At 33.5% G+C, this 7,500-nt stretch overlaps 1 protein-coding gene across 5 annotated transcripts in view; it reads right to left on the bottom strand.

Annotated features, from left to right (window-relative positions):
* LOC124950690 overlaps nt 1-7,500 on the bottom strand; it is a 162,854-nt gene that overhangs the window by 121,663 nt on the left and 33,691 nt on the right. Inside the window, exons 1-2 of one of the 5 annotated variants that reach the window (XM_047497838.1) lie at nt 4,606-5,141; nt 1-462 (exon numbers count right to left, since the gene is read on the bottom strand). The exon at nt 1-462 is cut by the window's left edge and continues 761 nt beyond it. The exons of 1 other annotated variant lie outside the window; for it this stretch is intronic. The gene's annotated coding sequence lies outside the window, so the exon portion shown is untranslated. Of the gene's footprint in view, nt 463-4,605; nt 5,142-7,500 lie in introns of those variants that run through there. 3 more of the 5 variants (XM_047497817.1, XM_047497788.1, XM_047497797.1) reach the window with 3 other exon arrangements.

Below are 7,500 nucleotides of genomic sequence, written 5' to 3'. Positions count from 1 at the left end.
CGAAATACCTTCTCGTCGTCTTTTTCACCTTTCTCCTTTTTCAGTATTCGACAAATTTATCGTCATACAAGGCGTATTAACAAGAGAGCGCATTCGAACTAACGACGAAGAAAAAAATATATCAAGGACATTCATTCTGAGTAACTATGATATTAAGAGTTTTCTCTTAAACATTTTTTTTTTTCCTTTTTCTCTCTTATGCCTTTCATTTCTTTTCTTCCTTTCTTCTGTCCTTTTTTTAATTTTTTTTTCCTTTTTTTCTTTCTTTCTTCCTTTCTTTTTCTCTCTCTCTCTCTCTCTCTCTCTCTCTCTCTCTCTCTCTCTCTCTCTCTCTCTCTCTTTTCAATTTTCACTCTCCCTCCATAAGACGAACGTCCACTTTGATAAAAGTTTTTTACGCTTAATGGAGAAAGTCAACACCTTCTTTCGTTCTTCTTTACGGACGAACGTTTATAGTTTAACCTAAGGACGAAAGGAAAGTAATAGAAAAGTAGACAGGAAGGAAAGAAATGGTAATAAGTTTCTCATTTTACGAAATGAATGTTAGGAGTTCGCTTGAGAACACGCGAATCTTTTCCTTTTTCTTTTCTTTTTTTTTCTTTTTTCCTTTTTTTTTTCTCCTTCTTATTCCTTCTCTTCCTCCTTCATCTTTCTCGTTATTTTACTTGACGCGTTTGAGGGAAAATAAAAAATAAAGAAAATGAAAAGTGGAAAAAAAATCGAATCAAATCAAATCAAAATAAAAAGAGGAGAAGAGGAGGAAGAAGAAGGAGGAGGAGAAGAAGGAGGAGGAGGAGGAAGAAAAAATATTTAACTAATAAAATTGACTTTTACGATCGAAATATTGACTTATTCGAATCAAAGTTATTCAGGATTCGATTCGTCGATCGTACAATTTTTTTCTAAACACTATGGAATTGTCTATTTCGAACGAGATAAAATGAAAAAGAAAAGGAAAGATAAGAAACGAGGAATACACAATGTATTCCTCATATATGTGTCGTCTCTTTTCTTTCTGTTATCTTAGTGATTACGTAGCGTAACCCCAGCATCATTTCCACGAGAAGTGGAAAAGGAAATAAAGAAAAAGATGAATTTCCAGGAGACCTTTCTCCGTCGTCGGGGTTTATAATCTTTTTCTCTCATCTTCTTTTTTTTTTGTTTTTTTCTTTTTCTTTTTCATTTTTTTTTCTTTCTTTTTTTTTTCTAGTACGGCTATTACTCAGCTGATTTCAAAATTTCTACGAAACGAAATTCGAAGCATTTGAAAATGCATTAAAATTTCTTTAATCATATAATTTCGTTCTAATTTGACGTAATTACGATGTGATGTGTAATTAAATGAAAAAAAAAGAAAGAAAAAAAAGGAAAAAAAAAAAAAAAGAAAGTCGAAAGTAAAACATTCGAAAGAGAATTTTTTAAAGGAGAAAAAATATGGAAATAAAAGTAGAAAAAAGAAAATGTATATATAATATATATATATATATATCGTCTTAGCACTATTGTTCTTATGAAATGTAATTAGGATGTGACGTGAGTAATTACATGAAAAAAGAAACAAAAAAAATCGAAAGTAAAACTTCTGAAAGAGAATTTTTTGAAGAAGATAAAAAATATAAAAAAAAAAAAAATATATATATATATATATATATGTGTATCTATGATCGTGTTGGAATTATTGTTTTAGTATAACATAATTAAGATATGACATGGGTGATTAAATGAAAAAAAAAAAAAAAGAAAGAGAAAAAATTAATCGAAAGTAAAAGTTTCAAAAAAGAATTTTTTTGAAAGGGAAAACAAAACAAAATATATAAAAATAAAAATAGATATGTATATTTATATATATATATATATACATACACAAACGCGTGCATACACATACACACACACACACACACAAACATATATATATATATAGTCGTCCTGGTGCTATCTCTAAAGTCATTTATTTCGATATCCACGAACATCATTTTAGCAAGGCGACTACTGCTTTCCGATAACAAAATATCCTGGTACGAGGAAGAAACGATGAAGTTAAATAAAAAGCGGAAGAACGAACGTCGTAGACCAAGTCGGAGATTCCACCATTTTATTACACAATTTTCTACGAAGACTTACGAGCATCTTCCTTGTCCTCATATTCTGTTTCTTTTCTTTTCTTTTTTCTTTTTTTTTTCCTTTTGAATTTCATTTCTTATTCTCCTTTTTGAAAAATTAATTCTTTCTTATTCTTAATTATAAAAGAAATTTAATTTAGAAAACGTGAATTTATAAATATTCTTCATACAAAAAGAATTTTTGCAAAATTTCATCAATTCGATAAAGATCGATAATTACTCTGTCTCTCTCTCTCTCTCTCTCTCTCTTCCTTTCTCGTTTTTTGAGTACTTTGAAAGAAAAAAAAAAAAAAAAAAAAAAAAAAAAAAAGAAAAAAGAAAGATAAAAGAAATAAAAAAGAAGAAGAAAAAGATATGAACACCCATTAATAATAATCGTATAATATATAGCGTATATAATATTATTATGCTATAGTTGTAACATCAACTTGGAACTTAAGAAAGGTAAAGGTGTTTGAAGTGGACTCGAGTAAAGTAGAAGAGGGTTATACTCATGGTATGAAAGTGATCTAGAGAAGGAAACGAAAAGGGGATAAATTTAGAAGAGAGAAAAAGAGAGAGAGAGAGAGAGAGAGAGAGAAAAAGAGAGAGAGAAAAAGAAAGTAATGTACGATAGGTGATAGATTTTTCGAGCTGACGTTCGCTATCCTAAACGAAGAACGATCGATCTCGAAGGGTTTAGGAGAAACGTGCTAACGAGTGTTATACTTTGTGAAACTATAGTTCTTTTTTTCCTTTTTTTTTTATCATTTAACTTTTTCCCTTTTCACTAGTAACGAGTTTTACTGAACAAACCAAAGGTGAATTCAATAAGTTAAACGTGATAAGAAAAGGATCGATGAAAGAAATGGAGGAAGAAAGAAATATTTCTTATAATTTGTAATTTGTAATCGTAAGGATTTTTATATATTCTAAGAAAAATTTCCTTTTTTTCTTTTTTTTCTATTTTTTTTTTTTCCCCTTAATGGGAAAAGCAATCGTTTTGGATTAAAGAAATTTCAAGTGACATAACGGTACATATACGATCGATAAGGGAACCGTGAAATAAGGTCGTATTCATAGAATTCACAAGTATGTAGATAATACCTCTCAAAATCCCCATGTGTTTTGATTATAATAACGACGAAGGATATATATATATATATATATATATATATATGTATACACGATGATTAAAAAATGATATATCGTTTGACGATGAAGCAGCGATAAAGGGACGTGGATAAAGTCTTGGGAGTTGGGGGAGAGGAGGTAAGGGGATAAGGTCGAAAAGGTGCAAGTGAGGTCGTTGTCCTCGAAAAGCCGCACTCTGCCTTGCCAACCCACAAAACTACCAATACTCGCCGTTAATCTTTCGTTATTTCTTCCTTTTGTATAATTTAATAAAAAACAAAAAAAAATAAATAAAGAGAGAGAGAGACAGAGAGAGAGAGAGAGAGAGAGAGAGAGAGAGAGAGAAAGAGAGATGAATATTTGCTTATCGAGACGTAACCTCTCAAGATTATTTTTCAAAAATATATGCGAATTTACGTGAAGGCGTAAATTTCATTCGTCGAGAAACATTTTTCTTCCGTTTTTCTTTTTTTCTCTTTTTCTCTCTTTTTTTTAATAAACCACTGAAACTATTTCAAGATATGATGGAATATCGATTATATCTCCCACTATATCTTCTACTTTTTTTTTTTCATTTTTTCCCCTTTTCTTTTTTTTTTCTTTTTCACTCTTTCAAAAACAACGGATCAAGATTTTGGATATTTTTTCTTTTTTTTTTTTTTTTTTTTTTTTTTTTATAGAACCCGTCCGAAAGCCAGCCGACGTCGCAATATTTTTCTTTCTCTTTTTTTTTTTTTTTTTTTTTTTTTTTTTTTTTTTTTTGATTTTTCAACGATAGAGAATTTTAACGTAAACGAAGGAAACGATCGCGCCATCGCAGACTCGAGAGCAAACAAGGAAGGCCAGAGGTTATTGTCCTCGTTGCGTTTGCATAGCTTATGTTTCATAGTCGTGTGGCTATACTCAAAGTTTTCGATACGTCTTTTGTCGAATTTCCTCTCTCTCTCTCTCTCTCTCTCTCTCTCTCTCTCTCTCTCTCTCTCTCTCTTTCTCTTTAAATAATGAAGCTATATATATATGTATATATGGTATGTGCGTGTGTGTGTATCAGATATAATTAAAAAACAAAAACAAAAAAAGGAAAAGAAAAAAGAAAGAAGATTATCCCTTTAATAAGGGTGGTATCGTGATATCTGCACGTGAGCATGGTCACGTTCATTCATCGTGCGTTTATGAGGAACATGAGGGTCGAGAAGGAGGAGAAAGAGAAAAAAAAGAAAAGAAAGAAAGAAAAAGAAGAAAATAATAAAAAGGAAGATAAGAAAGAGAAAGTAAGGATGAACGAAATATGAAATTAAATGAGTGACCACAACGAGTTCCGTTAGATGGAAGGAAGGGTGGTAAATAATAAGGAAGTAGTAAGAGACGGTACCGGTCAGCCAAGCCTCGGCACGATGCTTCTACTACGCGCGCATACTTCCACGCACACGTATACACGCCCGCGCACGCACGCACCTACGTACGCACACGCAGCAGACACACATACACACACACACACACACACACACACGTACACACGGAAGTACACAGTTAAAGAGCTTGCACGTACACTAAACCCATCAATTCTTCGATCCTTTGCAATCTCTATTTCACTCATATAATTAAATAGAAATTCGCATATATATGTGTTTATATGTATCTATATATACATATATACATATGTACATGTGTATATATATATATATATTTTGTTTTTCTAATTGTTTTTTAATTTTCCCCACCCCTTTTTTTCTCTCTCCGTTTAAATTTCGTATCTTTTCACAATTAAAGAGTCTAACGTTAATATTGAAAAATGTTAATCGAAGGGTACGGCGTGCACGAGAAACGAGAGAAGACGCGTGCGTCTTTTTAGATGCCGGTCCCGACGTTGACTGCACCATCGGCCAAACTCTATCGCGTTCCACCACCACCATCATCACCACCACCACTAACGCCGCCACCACCAGCCGCCGCCACCACCACCACCACCACCACCACCACCACCAGCCGCCACCGCCGCCGCCGCTGCTGCCGCTGCCGCTGCCGCCGCCGCCGGTTCGCGTCGTCTATCGATTTTTCCGCGCAGCCTCCGCGGCCGGAGCACAGCCAACGTCTACCGCTTAGGACTACTAACAATCGGTTCGGCCTTCATCTCCTCGTTTCCATCTATTCATCTTACCTATATTATCCTTATCTTATATTTTCTCAATATAATTTTTACGTCGTCTTATAGATACATGTTTGATTTAATCCTAATCGTCGTATCTATGTAAGGGATGTAGAAAACAAACTCAAACTCAATTTCAAGCTCAATTAAAAGCTATTTGTGGATTGTACGATTATGTAAATTATTTTTTTTACAATGACAGAAATTGAAAATGCATTTCGTAAATCTATCAATTATCATCACCGAGAACTTACAAAGGATATACAATATTTTTTCAACGCTCAAAATTTATTCATTCCTGTATAAATGAGATAGCTTGTTTAAAGTGCCTGGATGTTTGTAATCCATCCCAAGTGCAAAACATAATATTATTTTGAGGCGTGCACAGTTATGGTTAAATACGAATTTAATAAATACGTACGCAGTTACGTTATCATCCTAAATATAGATATTCTTGTTTCTTATATCAAAAGCAAGGATATCGATATTTTTTTCTTTTATCGTTTTAATCCTTACGAATTAAATTAATTAAAATTTCTAAATACTTTATTCTGATGTTCTCAAAAAAAAGAAAAAAAAAAAAAAGAAAAAAAAGAAAGAAAAAAAAAATTAATAAAATAAAAACTCTGACAACTGCTATTAACACACTCCGACTTGGATTATTATTATATCCCCGTTTTTTTTTTTTGTTTGTTTTTCTTTTTTCGTCTATATAACACCTGACATTGGAAAAATCATCGAAGATTCTGATTGGTCATATATATATATATATATATATGTATATATATAGGAGAGGCATGTATACGGAGATAACAACACCAGTTGAAAATCAATTCAAGGTGATTTGATCTGATCATTTTGATTATCTATATTCTCGTTCGATAGGACCTCTCTTCATCCCTCTACCTCTACTCCTGACCCTGATCTGATCTCTGGTCCCTGTCCTGTCATTAATTCCTTAGGCCTTTCATCAAAGCTCATATCGCGATATAACTTATCGGACATTCAGTTTGGCCTACGACGTAACGTTACCGGTCTTGAACTTATGAAAATCTAGAACAGGAATATTTGTGGTTGACTTTAAGCTCATTCTCGGAAACTCTGATGCCGCAACCTTGTAACAGACTTTCAGGATTTAATCCTTTACTAGCACTAACACCGACAAAAGTTAGCCAAGATCCGATCACATAGGCAACTATCTTAATACCTCTTTTGGTGACAGAGTACGGTATTTACGGGTTCTTGTTTTACGACAGTAAAGTTTCAAACATTGTTTAACCCGTTAATTATGCGTAGGCGTTGGAAGTTCTTTCAGAAAGACAGTTTTAACCTTGATCCTTTTCTTGTTAGTTAATACGTCGAAGCGATTTTTTCTTTCTTTTTTTATCTTCCTTTTTTTCCTTTTTGTGGAATTGTCTCCCTTTAATAGCAAGAAAAGAATAAAGAAAAAATTAATTTCGTAGATCCATCAGGGGATAATTAAACGATTAGAAATCCCTTATGGAGTATCAACGAAACTACCACTACCACTATCCTCCGTCACTCCCTGCCATCGCTCTCGTTCTTTCCCTCCTGTCTCTTAATCCCACGACTACTTGTCAAATCTATTCGTAATCCACGTAATCGGTAAGGATTTATTAACCTGAATTTCCCAGTGGTATCTAAAACGACATTGATAACGGTTCCTATCTTCCTATCGATAAATAGAAACGTCATGTCTTTTCGTTGTTATATTATTCTGACTAGACAGTTTCGATGCCATGACTTAGATCGATGTCACGTAGAAACATAGAAACGGCCCAATGGAATATCTAGCTATATCTATTCAGCTATAACCTATCTACCTACGTAACGTTACGAATAGAATGATCGGCAACGTCAGTATTTCCTCTCCTATCGCTTCTCTCAATTCACCACACACCTCACCTCACCTCGTCGTACCTTTTCACGGATAATAATACCTTCTGCTTAACCAACCCCGTCTCGTCCATCCCCTTTTGGTCCGCTTATATCTAGGAAACAATCGAGAGAATCTCGTTTCATCCCGCCCCCCTCCCCAAAGGTAGAGATCTCAGTTTGATTTTCCTCTTGAGGCTTTATCGTCCGCTCGAAGTAACAAGG

Source organism: Vespa velutina, chromosome 1 (genome assembly GCF_912470025.1).
Source record: "Vespa velutina chromosome 1, iVesVel2.1, whole genome shotgun sequence".
In the NCBI taxonomy this organism is placed as follows: domain Eukaryota; kingdom Metazoa; phylum Arthropoda; class Insecta; order Hymenoptera; family Vespidae; genus Vespa; species Vespa velutina.
The sequence above is the reverse complement of the archived record's forward strand: the minus strand, read 5'-3'. Positions and strand labels throughout refer to the sequence as shown.